Genomic DNA, 17,272 nt, shown 5'->3' on the forward strand with positions numbered 1-17,272 from the left:
ATGCTGAACTTTTCCTGTTATGAATTGTAGTTACTGAAATTTATTTCATTGTGCTTTATTATGAGTCAAACTGTTCATTATTTCAACAAGCAGAAATCCTTCCAAAAGGGTCCAGAATGACATGCCATCTTCTGGTCAAATACAAAGGCTGTTTCTGGCCTTTTCAAATTTTGAAATAGCAGGAATTTTTTTTGAAATAGCTATGTTTTATGTATCTCCAAGCAAAAAATGACATGAAATACAATATCTATGTCTAAACTGCAAAGAAAAGCCAAGCCTTTGTGAAGAAGATTGTTTTAAAAGTTTCACATACAATAAAAATATTCTTTACTTCTTTATTTTGAATAAATTTTTATGTGTATATTTTCTGTTCATTCATCAATATATTGTGTCTTTATGAGCCTGCATTGATTTTTTATTCTCTTCTCAGAAGCTGTATATCCATATTAGCACTGACATACTATAACTCATAGTTGCCACTCTAGCAAAGAAAGTAATCTATGAATTATCTTGTTGGCAGCCAAAGTGGTAAAATCCTGCCAACATTATAGTACTACTACTACTAACAACTCACAGCAGCACCAAGCTGCCTGAGGCCAACATAGAAATGTATGCTCCTTCTCCATCCCAATCTATTCAAAGTCTCCCTCTTTACAGTCTCCCAGGAAGCTCCCATTTCCTTTAAATCTTTCTTTATAACGTCCTCCCACCATAGACAAGGACAATCTGCTTTCGATTTAGCCCTGAACAGTTGGCCAAGAAGTACAATCTTCAGAAATCTGTCATCCTTCATCTGCAGAACCTGCCCTAGCCATTTCTACCTTTCCTTCATTATAGCCCTAGAAAGCAGGATTGAACCACATTTTTCATACAGCCTACTGTTTGAAATACAGTCAGTCAGCCAGGCACCCAGAACAATCTGTAGGCAATTTGTTTAGAAGACTCTAGCAAATCTCCATCCACTTTTCCAAGGGCTTGTCTTTCTATTCTTCTAAACTTTTTTTTACTGTGAAAAAGACACCCTGATCCTTGGCTATCCTACTTTTAACATCTTCACAGCTCCAACCATCTTTACTAATAATACTAACAAGGTAAGTGAAGCTGCCAACCTGATCAATCTTTTTACTACCCAAAATCACCTATTCATCTTCACTTATTCCTAGCCTTATTGACTTAGTTTTCCCAACATTAATTTTCAAACCTATTCTAGCACTCTGAACTTGCAAAACCTCTAAAAATTTCTTTCATTTTGCTTACACTTTCATCTAGGATGCTTAAATCATCAGCATAATCTAAGTCCAGAAGTTTTTCCTCCCTATTTTAGGCATTGAATTTCCAAGAGGATCTAATGACAGAGACATAAAAATCCAAAATTTAGTGATTTTTTCAAAATTCTTACTTCATAATATGCAGCAAGTTTCTATTAATTAGATTATGTTCCCTACTATTGTTATCCACATTTTCAACCATTATAACACATTATTTCTATCCACCTAAGTTCTAGTGCAATTATTTATGCAAATGCTCTTCACAAGTCAAGAATGCACCTACCCATTAATGAAGATGCAGTTTATCAATATTTATGATTATAAAGCAATATACAATTTGGACTATATCTGGGGCCATCAGAGGAGGTAGGGTGGATTGTTGAGAGAAGCTACTGTTATATTTTGCAAATGTATAAAATAAGAAACCCAATGGTACAAGTTATATTTTAGTAATATTTTATCTTGTGCTAGTAATATTTTAGCACTATAAGTATAAAAAAAAAACTTCAAATTTACCCAAAGCCTAGATGAATCTAATGAAGGAAGGTGGATGGAGTAATCCCCCTGGGAAATCAGTATGAATTTAGGATGTATTAGGGGCTCCTTGCTATCTAAGAAGGAAGTAAAGTTAGGTGAATGCAACTTTCAGGAACAAATCCAGGGCCTGAAATAAACCCTTGGGAGAGTATTTTGAAGTTTCTTCATCCTCTCCTTTCCTCTCCAAAGGGCACTGACCATTAATAACCCTTAAAATCTGTGTGTTATACAATCTATGAAATTCATGCCCCCTAATGAGTCTCTATAGGAGGTTCAACACCACCTTATCTCACTGGTCAATGTGATTTAAGATAACTAAAGTACATATATATTAAACCTTGAGAAATAGATCTTCTGCTGAGCTAGGGCATATTAAAATATTTTCAGCCAAATACCTTCACTTAATCCTGGCTAATATGGTTTTAAAGATTTGTAAATTTATTCTTAAATTTAGGAAAGAAACCTTGATTAGGCTAAAAATCCCACTGAAATACTAGGAATTGCATTTTCAAAAATTAAAGGGAGTATTTGCCTAGAGAACTAACTGGAAAGAAGGAAACATGTTAAGAAAATAATTCTTACTTCATAATATGCAGAATAATCATAGTTAACACATTTTATATGCAGCCCTGCTAAAGGGCTGTATGTACCCCCAGCCCCCATTCCCTGATGTGCAACTATATAGCCCAAATTATATACTTCCTATATATTCTCCCAATGCATCTCAGTTGTTTCAACAAGTGGCACAATGCACCAAAAACATATAATTAGGGTTATATATTTGTACATTAGGGGGAGGGGGTAAAGTATAGCAAGGCTGCATGCAAAATGTGTCAACTATGATTAGTTTGCATGTTATGATGTATGAATTGTTTTCTTAAGATGTTCCTTTCTCTGCAGTTAGGTTAGTTTTCTAGGCAAATACCTTGGAGCCAATCTTGTAGCATGTAAACCTAGTCAGAATGGTAAAATTTTACTGAAACTATATGAGTTAAATTCTCAAGAGATAGATCTAAGGAAAAAAAAGACTAAAACACAAGATTAAGGTGAAACTTTTTTTTCTCAAGAGTTCTTAGTTACTTTATAATATGCAGCATGTTTCTCCTCTTCCCAAAATTTGTCATTGAAAAGCAAAGAATATTCATACTTAGGCTAGATCTTTGTAAAAAAAAAAAAAAAAGTTAATAAATAGCCTACATATTCAAATCTGGGGCAAATTCCATTTTCAGCCCTTAATGGGGCCCCAAAAGGTAACTTAAAAATTCTTCATGATTTGCTTTTATAATAATATTTTACTATTAAGACTAATGAAAATAATAAACAACATTCCTGAATCAGCCTCAAATGGTAATATTTTTCATTGTTCATATTACTGACTTATGAATAATGTAAACATACTGTACCACTTAATGCCTTTTTTTAAGCTCTTTCCAAATATAATAATCACTTTTGCCACAAATAAATTTTATCCCCACCCTTATATATACCAATTCAGGGTATATACTTGCAGATTAGGGGGAGGGGGTGGGTTGTGAAGTTTAAACTTACTTCTCATTTGCATCAGAAATAAATGGTACTTTCTAGGTGGCCCTATAATTTAGCTATGATGAAAGTGAAAACATTATTTGATGCCTTTTTTATGCTCTTTCATAATTCAATAATTGCTTCTGTCTCAAATTGCATCTTGAGCCCTTACAAGGGCTCCAAAGGTATTTTATATGAATTATGAAAGAGCAGAAAAAAGCATCAAACAATGTTTTCACTTTCATCCTAGCTAAATTATGTGGCCCATTGCAAATTTACCATGAACTTTACCCCCCCCCCCCAACCCCTATTGTGCAAATATATACCATGAATTAGAATATAACCTGAATTGTCAGCAGTTTCAAATTGCAAAATTCAGCACTGATTTTGTAAACAGCATTTGAAAAACTTGAAACAGTAGGAAAAGTTTGAACTGAAAATCAAGTATTTTGCAGGTTAGGTTATAACTTCTTTGTGAGGTTGCAAAAATGAAATACCTTTACAGCCCCTTTGAGGGCTCAGATGCAATTTGCAACCAAAATATTGTATTATACAAGAGCATAAAAAAAGGCACCAAATGATGTTTTCACTTTAATCCTAGCTATATTATAGGGTACCTAGAAATTTACAAAATAAACTTTACCTCCCCTCTCCCTAATGTGCAAATATACACCCTGAAGTGGTATATAAAGGGGTGGGGATAAATTTTTTTTGTGGCAAAATTGATTAATATATTTGGAAAGAGCATAAAGAAAAGGCATTAAGTGGCATATTTACTTTATTCATAAGTCAATAATACAAACAATGAAAAATTTACCATAATTTCTCACTACACAGTTTCTTTTTTTTGCAAAATCTTTTAAACTTTTCATATCTAGGTTCTATGCCATTTTTAGCCCTTTTAAGGACTCAAAATAGAACTTACTATGGAAGCAATTACTGAATTTGGAAAGAGCATAAAAAGGGCATCAGGAGATGTATTTGTTTTTTTTTCTAGTTAAATTTTATGAATATCACCTGGCTCCTATGAGCACATACCACCCTAGGAAGCTTTCTGGCAGAGCTCATGATGTTTTGTAGGCTACTAGATGGACTAAGTAAGGATTTGGTAAAATTTTACTTTTGGCTATCTTGGAAAGGGGTTAAGTTAGGAAAATAAAACTTTCAGGAATGAGTTTACAGGCTTAAGTATGTCCCAGGTAGGGTAGGCTAGGTATTTTGAAGTACCTACCTCTACTCCTTCTCTCTCTAGACGGCCCTGAAATTTGCCTATGTGACAGGTCTATACCTATTGAAATTTTGACAAAACATTTTACCTTAATTTTCAGTTAGGCCTATCAGTTTCTTTTTCTCTGGTTTTAGTTCTGAAATGCAATTCCTGTTATTTGAGTAGAATTTTAAGTCAGATTAATGTTTTTTTTCAAAATTAAGGAAATATATTTGCATTTCTGTACACCTTATAAATTTGGACTGACCAAAGTTGTGAAGCTGAAAACAATTTTCTTGTAGGCTTCTTCATTTAAGCAGAAGATTTATTTTGCAATGCTTCACTTTTACAACCACAAATTTTTAAAGGTCATCAAAGGTCAGGACCCTCTAAGGGGAGAAGGAGTGGATGTTCATACTTCAAAATACCTTACTGGGACATAGGCTACTTTAGCCTGTAGACCAATCCCTGTCATTTTCCTAACCTAACAGCTTTACAAAATAGCCAAAAGTAGCTAAAAGGGAAATTTACGGTAAAATTCTACTTTAGTTACTTTTGAATATCTTAGGAAGGGGTTAGGTTAGGAAAATGAAACTTTCAGGGATGGGTCTACAGGCTAAAGTATGTCCTGGGAAGGTATTTTGAAGTACCTACCTCCACTCCTTCTCCCTGTAGAGGGGCCTGATCTTTGATGATCTTTAAAAATCTGTGAGTTATAGAAGTGAAACCTTGCAAAATAGATCTTCTGCTTAAATGAAGTATAACAAAATTGTTTTCAGCTTCACAGCTTTGCTCAATCCCAATTTCTAACGTTTTAAAGATAGGCAAATACATTTCCTACATTTTGGGAATAAACATTGATATGGCACAAAAATTCTGCTCAAATAACTGAAATTGCATTTTCAGAGCTAAAGCCAGAGAAAAAGAAACTGATAACTGAAAATTAAGGTAAAATGTTGTTTTGTCAAAATTTCAATGGGTATAGACCTGTCATGTAAGCAAATTTCAGGACCCTCTAGAGGGAGAAGGAGTGGAGGTAGGTATTTCAAAATACCTTCCTGGGACATAATTTAGCCTGTAGACCCATCCCTGAAAGTTTCATTTTCCTAACCTAACCCCTTTCCAAGATAGCCAAAAGTAGCTAAAGTAGAATTTTACCAATTTTACCAAGGATTTATCAAAGATAAGCAAAGAAGAAAAGACAGTGGATTTGAAATGGTTGACTACATCTAAGGGAAACAATGCTAATAAAATAAAAAATAGGCCTAGCCTAATAGCTTAGGTTAAATTGTTTTAGAAATTCATGGCCCATTTTCTTACAAAGGCTAATGGCCTAGATCTAATTCATGCGCATATTCAACAATATCCAGAAAAACTGATTAGGCAAATCTTAGAGAAACCACCTTCATAGCATAGGCCTAGTTAATTTCTTATTATAACAGTGCATCTGGGCCAAGCCTCATGAAACCCACCTAGGCTAATCACGGAATATTGTTTCATACCTTATTTGGAAAAAAAACAGCGGTTTGATTTTAAATATTAACATAAATTAATGAAAACAAACGAACTCACTTCAATTCCCAAACCGCATGCACCTTTTTGTTTGCCAATTGCAAAAGCTACGTTGCCAATATAAAATTATATAATTTCAATAGATGGCTCTTAACTCGTAGATTCTCATAAGTTTAGTCCCCCTGCTTTGAGAATTTTTTTTTAATCAAAAGACGAATACGAATTCTAATAAAAACAAAAATTTGATATTTATGGAATACATTTTGAAAATCCACCTTATTTTTTTTACAAAATGGATGATAATACGATGTTTTTTTCCTCACTCCAATATTTAAATCAGTCTTTACATAACAACAGTTAAAATTTAATAGCCAAAAAAAAGTCAAATATTTCCTTTGGTAATAAACTAATTATACATTTTATATCATGGTTGAAACCAGAGTAGAAATCTTACACTAGTCTGTTGTATTTATTCCAAAAAAATTACGCCCATTACAGCAATGCCCAGAAGCTGTAGCCTGTAAAGGACTAAACAAAATACAGCATTAACAAAAATACCTCAAGAAAATCAGAACAGAAGGAGAAAAAAAGACGATAGGGGCCTGATTTACTCGATCGTAGACACCTAAACTACAGAAAAGATCGAAACATTTGCACAAAGACACTACCAGCCATCCCAAAAATGATAATTAAGATTGTCAATAACTTAGACACACCAAGCACATAAACTTAAAAAAACTCAATATCAACATTATACAGAACCCCAGAAAAATATTAAACGATTTTAACTCATTTCATGAACCTTTCTAAATTAGAAATCCATTTAATAGAATGCTGTTTAATGTTAATATCAATCCAGTAGTTATAGCTAACGGTCTACGCATCAAAAGGGAACTTCGAGTTTTATAGTTGTGAAGAGACGATGCAAAAAGGGGTGGATACAGAACTAATGTTTTCCTTCTCTGGAGGCAGGGACAGTAGCTTAATTTTAGCCCTGTAGAGGGTGTTTTTTGTATCTCCACTCCTGTAATTAGTGGCACTTTTGACCTTCATATAGGGTCACAAGCCCTTATAACCCCACTTCCCTCTTCTGGACGCATATATGAAAATAAAGAAAACATGAAGACAGTAATTTGAGATGATCATTATAGATAAATAGAGAATTAAAAAATTTACAAATTCGCACAAAAGGTAGTATATACACTTCATGCTGACTTTACCAGACTGAAACGCTCCGGCTGTCACCAACCTCTTATAGCCACATTCTGAATAGCCCAAAGAGGAGCAATCTGGTTTGCGAAAGTTTTTGACCAAGACAAACAACATTATAGCAGACATAAATGTACCGTACACAATTGCCCCGCTCTTAGTGCATGACGAGCAAAAACATGCTTAAATTTTCTAATAAAATCATCATTCTTAGCCAGTTCACTACTTACAAGCGCAATATTTTCTTTAAAACCCATTTACTTATAAACAGCACGATGTTTAATCCTCTTATTACCAATATTCGTATTGATTACTCAAGGATAATAGTTTGTTCTTCCTCCATAAATCACAAAAAAAATATTTGGTACGGTTCAGTTTCAATTCACTTAATCACATCCACTTTTCAATAAACTGAATATTCTGGCAAATAATAGATAAGATAAGATTTATTGCAAAAAGCCTGTGGGCCATAGCAGCATATAATGCATTCTACAAACAAAGCTCAGGATCAAAAATACAACTTTAGATAATAAAAATAAAAAAAAGAACAACAAAACGACAAAAAAAAGAAACACGCCAAGGTTCAACATTTTAACCAACAAACTATATATAATAAAATTCAAATCCTAAAAATAGTAACAAGCTATCCCCTCAAACATGACTCCCTATGTCTAATCCCTAAACGAAGAAACTTACCCAACTGTTTAGTAGCACATGTGTTCCTCTCAGCCATCCGCTCAATTAACCAGCATTCACTCTCAAAAACTTGTCCAAAACTTTCATTCCGCAACTCAAACAGCTCTTCACACTCGGATTCAAAATAAAACAAGTTTTCATTCCCACATCCACACATAGGGCACAAATAGGGGCCAGCCGCCAGCCTAAACTTTCCCAAAAATTTCCTTCTTTCACCTAAATCCAAACTATCCCCTCTTACCAACATCAAATTCTTCAAGTCTTCATTATTCAACCCAAATTTAAAGTAAACCTCCTCTCCCCAACCGTCTTTGGCTTGGGAGTAAAACCTCAAAGACATAGATTGGTCCTTATGAGCTTGCCACTCTTGGATTCCTTGGTCATTTAAGGTTCGCTGGACTTCCTTCCATACTGACACGGTTTCGGCCACAGGGCCTTTTCCTTCATTCCAAATCTCTGAAAGTCCACAAAGGTCCAGTATTTTCTTGACCTGATTTCATCATGAATTACGTCTACCGTCCTTCAAGCTCTCCAAATAAGCTGCCTTAAGAAGCTGAACTCAAGGTAGCCTAATTATCTTCTCCCAGAATTTTACCATTCTAACCAGTCTAACACTCCTTAAAGAGAAAAGCCCCATGTCTCCTTTCAGTACCACTGAACTAAATGAATCCTTCAAGCCTAAAATTCCCTTAATATATCTTAGCTGAAATACTACTAGCGTAGCTGCTTTAGAAAAACCCCAAACATCAGAGCCCCAATGTAGACTAGAAGCTACTTTTGTCTGGAAAACTCTTTTCTGGATCCTCATGTCAGCTAGCTGATTTAAATTGCTTCTCAAAAGCATATCTATTAGCCTATTACCTCTTAAATTACAATCTTCTACGTGCCTAGACATCCCCCTTAATGCACTAAACTTAACACACAAATAAAAAATTCTTCTTTAACCTCTAAGACCTTTCCTCCCAAATTGAAATGAACCTCTGAATCAACATCTTCTTCACCCCTAAATGCTAATACTAATTATCTCTTAGCGTTCAAATTTATATCCTTCTTTTCTAAATAATTTTTTATTATATCTAATTGCTTCTGAAGATTATCTCTGCTATCCGCCACCTAGAGCTATGTCATCTGAGAATTACATGCATGATAGCCTAAACCAATCCAAAGATACATAAGGGACTCCATTATTTTTCATAAACCTATCTAAATCTTTAACAAACAAGGAGAAGAGCTTAAGAGATAAAGTACATCTTTGTTTCACACCCACATGAGACGTAACCAGACTAGAAAAATTTCCCATAACCTTCACAAAAAACTTCACCCTCCGATATATATCTGCAATTATTGCTACAAAGCAAGACGGCAAGACTATTTCTAAAAGACTTTCAATTAATAACCTCCTAGTTACCGAATCAAAAGCACTTTTCATGTCTAAAAAGGCTACAAATAGCTGACCATTTTTCCCTATAGCATATTTCCTTCTCAGTACAACCAAAGTAAAAATATGGTCAACAGTGCTGAATGTCGATCTGAATCCCGCTTGCATCGGGCTAAGTATTTCCTCCTTATCCAACCAATCTCTTAGCCTAAATTCCAGAACCTTACAAAACAATTTACTTAAAACATTCCCCATAAAGATAGACTTAAAGTTTTCATGTAACTTCCTATTACCTTTCTTAAAAAGAGGCACTGCTACAGAAATGTCCCTTTTGCGAGGCCAACAAGCTTTCTCTACTACAATTAAGAAAAGTGCGACCAACATGGGTATTAAAGTTGTCCTTCCTAACCTCAGGGCCTTTGTAGATATACCATTTGTTCCTGGACGCGAATTACCAATCAACTTTTTCAACTGATTCCAAATTTCTTGTTGAGAAACAGGCCTACTTAAATCGTAATCATTCTGTCTTAAAGGACATGTTGCCGTCCCTAGACCTGAGTCTCTATCCTCTGAACCATTCAACGCATTCGCCCTAACATATTCTGACTCCTGTTGTCAAAATAAGCTGGCTATGTCTCAACTGCTGGGATTTCTTCTCTTATTCCCAGGCCCGGGATTAAAAATTTATCCATTAACCAAAACTCTCTAGAGTTATTTACACTCTAATCTCTCTTAATTTTCATATGTCCCTCTCTCGTTTTTAACTCTTTTAACCCAATTATAATCTGACCTTAGTTTCCTATATTCAGCTAACCTGCGCAAATTCGTTTCCTGATCCAATGGGTCTGTTGCTTTAAGTAGCCTGAAAACCCTAATTACCTCTTCCCTTCTCTGCCTACATTCCTAATCGAAAAAACTCTCATTTTTTCCGGCCGGATGTTTTTTATCCTTAGATAAATGGTTGATGCTATCATAAATTATATCTATAATTACCGAAATAGTTTGATGCAATTCAACTGGTTCTGAAAAATTCAAAATCAAATGGCAATAATTCTGAACTTCCTCACTTTCTAGTTCCATTTTAGCCAATTCTTCTTTCACCTTGGCTATCCAAACTAGTTTAAGGATCCTTTCCTCAAACGTACACCGTTCATTTCCCCTTTCGGAGTGTCAAATACACGCTCTCAGCTTAATACTAACTGGGAGATGGTAAGATCCAACCAACTCTAGGATCCTGAGGTCCACCGCCCGGGGCCAAAGAGAAAAACTACATAGAATATAATCAATTAAACTCGGGCTAAACCCACTATAACACGTAGAATAACTCACACCAAAATCTCCTCCCAACCTTCCGTTCATAATTAGAAACCCTTCCTTTTTACAAAAATTTATTAAATTCCTTCCCCATCTATTTTTTTTCCGCGACCTATCCCTACTTTTCCTAATAGGGAAAATATACTCAAATTCATTCTCCAAACAAACATTCTGACCTGGTTCATTTACAAGGGGTTCACCAACCTGAAACTCGTCCTTTTCACTAGCATATGCATAGAAGCTCCCAAGAAAAATAAAATTACGGCAGGGGTACATTCTTTTATACAACTGAGTTTCATTTTCAACCAATTTCCATGTATCTTCACGGCTGTAAGAAGTGTTATTCGGAGGCAAATAAACAACACACACAACAAGGTGAACATTTTTAACTGATAATAATAACCATAATAATTTTTCAGACTCACTTTCTAGCCTACGAAATAAATTAAATACACCCTTCCTTATAAGCGTTGAAACTCCTGCATAATATCTACCATTTGCCAAAACTTTTCTCCGAAACTCAAAAACATCAAAATCTTCACATGATGAAAATTCATCTAGAGAATTCCAAGTCTCAACAAGGCAAACAACATACCAACTTTCACAACCGACTGATGTACTTGATTCTAATAGATTTTCTAACTTTTCCCTAATATAACTTTGTAAATTCCAAACTAAAAAACTTAAGCACGATTCACTATGTCCCTGTATTCCCTATTTTGGCAATTTTGACTGGTTCCCATGCATTACTATATCCTCCCAACTAGGATGCTCCTGATAAAAAACCGGAGCTTTCACTATCTGGCGAGGTCCAAATGATTGGTAATCCTGAATCGTCTCCCTTTCTCGAGCATGTTTTTGCGCCTTTATCCTGCTCCAAAAGGCTAATGTTCAGCCGAAGTAAATATGGATTTTTTTTTTAATTCCATAGACGCTAATTTAATCACAACTTGTCTAATTTTCTCGTTTAATGGTAAACGAAGAGTATCGTTAATATATTTCTGTATTATCATGGTGCATCCTACAATTTCATTTAAGCATCTAAGAATGTCCTCTTTTAGACTAGAGCCCCTTATCTTTGGGTTAAAATTGTAGAGTATCACATTACACCTTTTTTTATCCGCCTCAATTCTATCCATTATCTTTTTATTCTTTGCAACTTCCATTTTCAGCTCACGAACTTCCGCCTCTGTATTATCCGATATTTTTTCCACTTCAAATTTTCTTATTCAGAGATTCTGAAATTGACGAAAATTCCATTGATAATTTTTGTACCTTTTCGCACAGGGAATTCAGTTTTTTAAGCTCTATTGACATTTCAGTTAATTTCTTTAAAATCTGTAGCTCGGCTTACGTTGATTTCGCCATCTTGATGATAATTACTAGCTACTTAAAATAGAAAGGCGTACCTTTTTAAGAATCAATTACTTTATCAACGCTGCCTCAAAGCTTGCAGTTACCTAAGCCGCCGTTAGTAATGCCACGGCTAACAGCAATTCCAAGTAAACGTCCCAGCAAAATCGAAAGATATTTAACTATTCGATAAATTCCGCTGGAGATATATATTACGAGTCAAGCAAATTGATTGGTGGAAGATGCAATTCACAATTTCAGTCATATATATATAATCCGCTTTTTAGATGTTCACTGAATGAGAACTAAAACTGAACTGAACTGAGGTTCAAAATATTTAACAATTCAACTCCGGTCATATAACCAACGGTCAAATGAGAGTCATCAGCAAAACAAGGAAATATTGTTGTAGCGTCATTTCTGTCATTAACTGTATAAAAAACATGATGCTAAGTATACTACAAAGGTCATTTATATATGCTGGAAACAAGAACGGGTCCAAAACAGACCCTGTATACCAAAAACAGAATGAAAGAAGTAAACTTTTAATTACATGTAAAATACTTGAGCGGACTCCATTCAAGAGGACACACTGAGAGCGAGTAAATAAAAACGGCTGAGTCAAATTAAAAAAAAACTCCTTGAATTCCGAAACTAAAAAGAGCCTGAATTAAAATATCATGATCAACACAGAAGCGCTCTTCATTCCCCTATTCAAAGCATCATTAAAAAAGAAGGAAGTAGTAAAAGAGCCTACTCTGTCAAACGACCCTTTCTAAAACCAAACTGATGTAAAATGCTCTATTTTCCAGAAATTTCCTAATTCTATTTTTAACAAGTTTAACAGTTATTCTTGAAATAACCGTAAAAGCAAAATAAATAAAAGAATTCTTGCCCCCTTCTTTGAATAGTGGTATCGCACTAGAATATTTTAAAAAACCTGGAAAAACATCTAATTTTAAGCATTTGTCAATTAAGCCAAGAAATTAAGGAGATATAACAGGTAATACAAACTTCAGAACCTTTAAAGAAAGAATATCTCCCCTACAACCTCCATTTTTCATACTTTTTACACGTTCAGATAAGTCCAACATAGATATTCATTTAAGGTACGCTGAAGCATCACTCTCATCTGCCTGATAGGCGTAGAAGTGGTCTATTATCAGTAGACATAGGCATCGATCGACGTAGTAATGCACCAGCATTTGCAAAATAATCTCAACATCCGGTTAGAGACATCATCATCAAGGGCAATCCAATTCAGACACCCTCGGCAGGAATTCGGGCTAATAACTAACAAAATGGCCTTCTAAGCCACACTAAGATTTTCTTCAATATCCTTAAACTTATCCTTATAATACTCCTGCTTTTTTTGGCCGTTTTTAGACTACAAATAAATGACAGATTTTTGCTTTCATTTTTCTTTTTTCACTTTCGGACTTTTGATTTTTGCGATTATCTTTGTCATTTTTTTTTCTTCTTTTTAACTGAAAGAAGGTAAAACAATGTTGCATATATAATTAATTTCACCAGAATTTTGAATTAAAAAATAGAGAAACTTGTGACTGGACACATCTATCATGTCCATACGTAGGGATTAGTCTTGATAAGAAGGGATAGGGAGAGAGAAAAACGCCAGCATATAATATGAATGATTTCGGAAATTACGTGGAGAATCGCAAAAATCAGACTTTTCGCGAATGACAGTGCTGGTCCTACAAGTCCAACCTTTGGCAAGTCCAACAGTGTCATATTGTTTCATCACCTGACCTTGATAACAGTTTAAACCATCTTAACAAGAAATAGGTAAAAATATTATTTTTGTAACAGCAGCCAACAGATTCATGGACGACTGCTGAAATTCTCCTTTGCTATGCAACTATTTCATCCTTAATTCAGTCGTATTCAATTTCATTGGGATTATCAGCCACTGACATGTAACCCATGTCTCTTTACTGCCCTGTTATGGTTATCTTCAGCTGATTTCAAATTGAACATCTACGCCGCAGCTCATTTCCGGGATGAACGGAGGCTGTTAACGGACACCATGTGTGCCTCTGGAGGTACAGGAGGAGCTAAGGTAAGGATTTCAAATTGTCAACGGTCCGGTAAACTACATCTTAGGATGCAATCCTTTTAAAATATATTTACGAGCCACTATTCAAAATATTTGTTGGAATTCGAATAATCTTTCCCCTTAATATATTCGTCTGTAGCTCCAGTACATGGACACGGGACGGAGAGGGTCCTTGTTGAGAAGCACTATAATTTCAAAATAACCAATAAAATTAAAATGCTTAGCTTCAAATTATAAAAGCAGCCTTAAAATTTGGTCGTGCAGAAGAGTCCCCCTCCCTTTTGAATGCAGATTTGCAAGATCCCAGACTATTTCTATAAGATATGATAGTTTCTTCGCTTATGGCTAGGGTTTGAAGTTAAATTGGAAATTGTTGGACATCTCTAACTTTAGGTCCATTTCTGAAAATTTTTAATTGTAAATCAAATCCCATGCTTAATGCAAACAAGAAAGAAAAAAAAATCGAAGCTCAACCCGACTCGGTGCTGAAACATATCACCTTAATCCATTTGAGAGCTTTAAGGTCCTCCGGATCTGTAGTGCTGTTGAGTCGGTGACTCCCAGTCAAACTTCCACTGCCTATTCTCCGACTCCTTATCAAGTTTGTATTTGAAAGACTGGATCGAGGGAGCGCTGACAGTAGAGTCTTTCAATTCATTCCAGAAGTTTATGACTCTTCTTGAATAGGACATTTGACAAATTCTCGATCTGAAGCTTAATTTTGGTAACTTCTTTGAGTGTCCTTTTGTGAGATGATGGCTGGTACTATGGCTGCTCATGAAGATGGTAAACTTCTCTTTTTGGAGTTTGTAAATCAGCATCATATCGCTATGTATGCGTCTGTAGACGAGGGTAGGTAGCTTGAGTTACTTCAGGCGATCCTCATATGAAGCTGACTTTAGGCTTTTCACGCACTTCGTTGCTCGCCTCTGAACATTTCCGATGATCTTTACATCATGCCGGTGAGAGGGACCAGCAAGGCACATGCTAAAATCGGGATGGAGTCTAAGGAGAGCCTTAATAAGTTTTATGAATATTGTTGCCTCTCGGCTACTGATGGTCCTTTTTAATAGGCAAAGGATGGAAATTTCTCGGGAGACAGCATTCTAAATGTGGCTGTAGAACCACAACCTGTCGTCAATGATGAAATCAAGATCCCTTTCTTCTTCTCTATTCTCTAGAGTCTAGATGCTCCTTTGTTTTTAGTGATGGGATTTATAATTGAGTTGGTAGCCATTGGGTTATTAGGTCCAAGATGTAAAATACACCATTTGGTTATATTGACTTGCAGAAGCCAGTCTAGATTCCAATCCTGCAGCCTGATTAGGTCGTGTTGGATTTTCTGTCAATTTGCAATGCCAAAAACTTTGGCATCGTCAGCAAACAAATGCATATTTTTATCCACATGGTTGAAAATGTCGTTGATGTACATAAGAAAAAGGTTGGGTCTAGTACAGTTCCCTACGGTACCCCCTCATTACTATGGCCTCATCAGAGTAGGTTGGCTGGCCACCCATCTCAAATAAACGGACTTCCTGCTTGCGGTTGGTGAGGAAATTCATTAGAGAGTCTATCATGGATGAATTCATGCCGGCAGCAGATAATTTTGAGCGCAGTCAACTATGGGGTATCTTGTTGAGGTCTACCAGCAGTAGGTCTACTGGATGTCAATGGTCAATCAGATTTGTAATTACTTCGTATGATTCGAATAATTTTGTTTCAATTGATTTTCCTGACTGGAATCCATGCTGCTTAGGTGCCAAGACCTTGTTGATGGTCAAACATTCGAGAATTTAATAATTGACGATGCGTTCAAGCATTTTAACAACAGCTGAAGTTAGACTAATAGGTCGATAATTCTCAGGCCTGGTACGGTCACCGTTTTTGAATATCGGCGATATGTTGGCTACTTTCTATTCTGCTGGTAGCTCTCTAAAGGTAAGTGATGTCTGGAAGATTCTCGTGAGAGGGTCTATAACTTCTGCAATTTCTCTTAGTAATCTGGGATGTACATTATAAGGTCCTGGCCACTTGTTGGCATTCAACTTTCGTAAACGTTTAAGGCTATCTATAGATGATACCGTGGTACTTTCCATTGGGACTTTTATATAGTAGTTTTGTGGGGAAGATAAAAATCCATCAGGTTCAGCGGTCAAAACTGAGACAAAGTGCTGGTTCAGTAAATTAGCAAGCTCGTTAGTGTCTGTAACTTCTCCATCTTCCTCTGTTATTGGTTTTTGAATACATCGTCTATTGTGGTTTCGGCTGGAGACGTACTGCCAATTTTTTCTTTAGTTTGTCTTGGGTTCATCAGCAAATTTCAAGATTCAAAGCTCATGTGCAAGACCCGCGTCAAGTTTTTAAGTTTGTTCCGGCTTTTGGAATATTTCTCTCCGTTTTCGAAGGATTGGTGCTTTTTATATTTCTTCCAATATCTGCTTTTATGGTCGATTTTCCTCTTAATCTCTCTTGTCATTATGGGAAGTGTTTTTGGTTTGGGGACTAGTTTTCTTGAACTGATTTGCTTGATTTATAAGTAATTTTTCGAAGCCTTGCCATTGCTGCTCTAAAAAGCCAGATAAGATGTCGTCCCATGCGATGGGTGCGTCCCATATATGAGTCAGATGATTTTTAAAACTAAGTTATGTTTCAAAAAATGTCAAAAGAACAAAAGTTAGACCTTGAATTCATCTAAAAGGAGTAGTATGCCACCCAGAGGAGGCAAGAGTATTTCCCCTCTCGATCCTGGAAGACGAAAATATACAGAAAGTGTAAAACATAAGCGTCATAAAAGTATCACAAAACAGAAAAAGTTGTTTCCTGAAAATAAAAGCAAACATCCCCCCTCCGTACCGAAAAAAAACTTTCCAAAACTAACCTAGTCTTAAACTCCATTCCATTTACAAGTTAAAATACAAAATTTTCTATAATAGTCGATTCAGACTTAATGGACACAATTTCTATTTTTATCTTCGGTAGAATTGCCTTGCCAAGCGGTTGCAGACCCCAAAAAATTACCGCATATAAAATGTTCTTCTTATATCCTTAATGATTCCGTTGATTAGTAAACAAAAAGAGGGTAAACGCAAGACGGTGTTAGGGATGGATGGTTTATTCATAAATGGTAAATCTATATCTATGCCACAAAAAAAACGAGACAAGTTTAACTTACCTTGCATATTAACGTTCCGGACTTG

General features: G+C 35.5%; 1 protein-coding gene across 1 annotated transcript in view; it reads right to left on the minus strand.

Annotated features, from left to right (window-relative positions):
• The window catches only part of LOC148951693 (ras GTPase-activating protein-binding protein 1-like), a 46,501-nt gene extending 40,349 nt beyond the window's left edge, over positions 1-6,152 (minus strand). Inside the window, exon 1 of the mRNA XM_089089251.1 lies at positions 6,109-6,152. The gene's annotated coding sequence lies outside the window, so the exon portion shown is untranslated. The remainder of the gene's footprint in view (positions 1-6,108) is intronic.
• Positions 6,153-17,272: the final 11,120 nt, after the last annotated feature.

This window comes from Artemia sp. Qi Xiang Cuo, chromosome 5, assembly GCF_049724085.1.
Source record: "Artemia sp. Qi Xiang Cuo chromosome 5, ASM4972408v1, whole genome shotgun sequence".
Lineage (NCBI taxonomy): Eukaryota > Metazoa > Arthropoda > Branchiopoda > Anostraca > Artemiidae > Artemia > Artemia sp. Qi Xiang Cuo.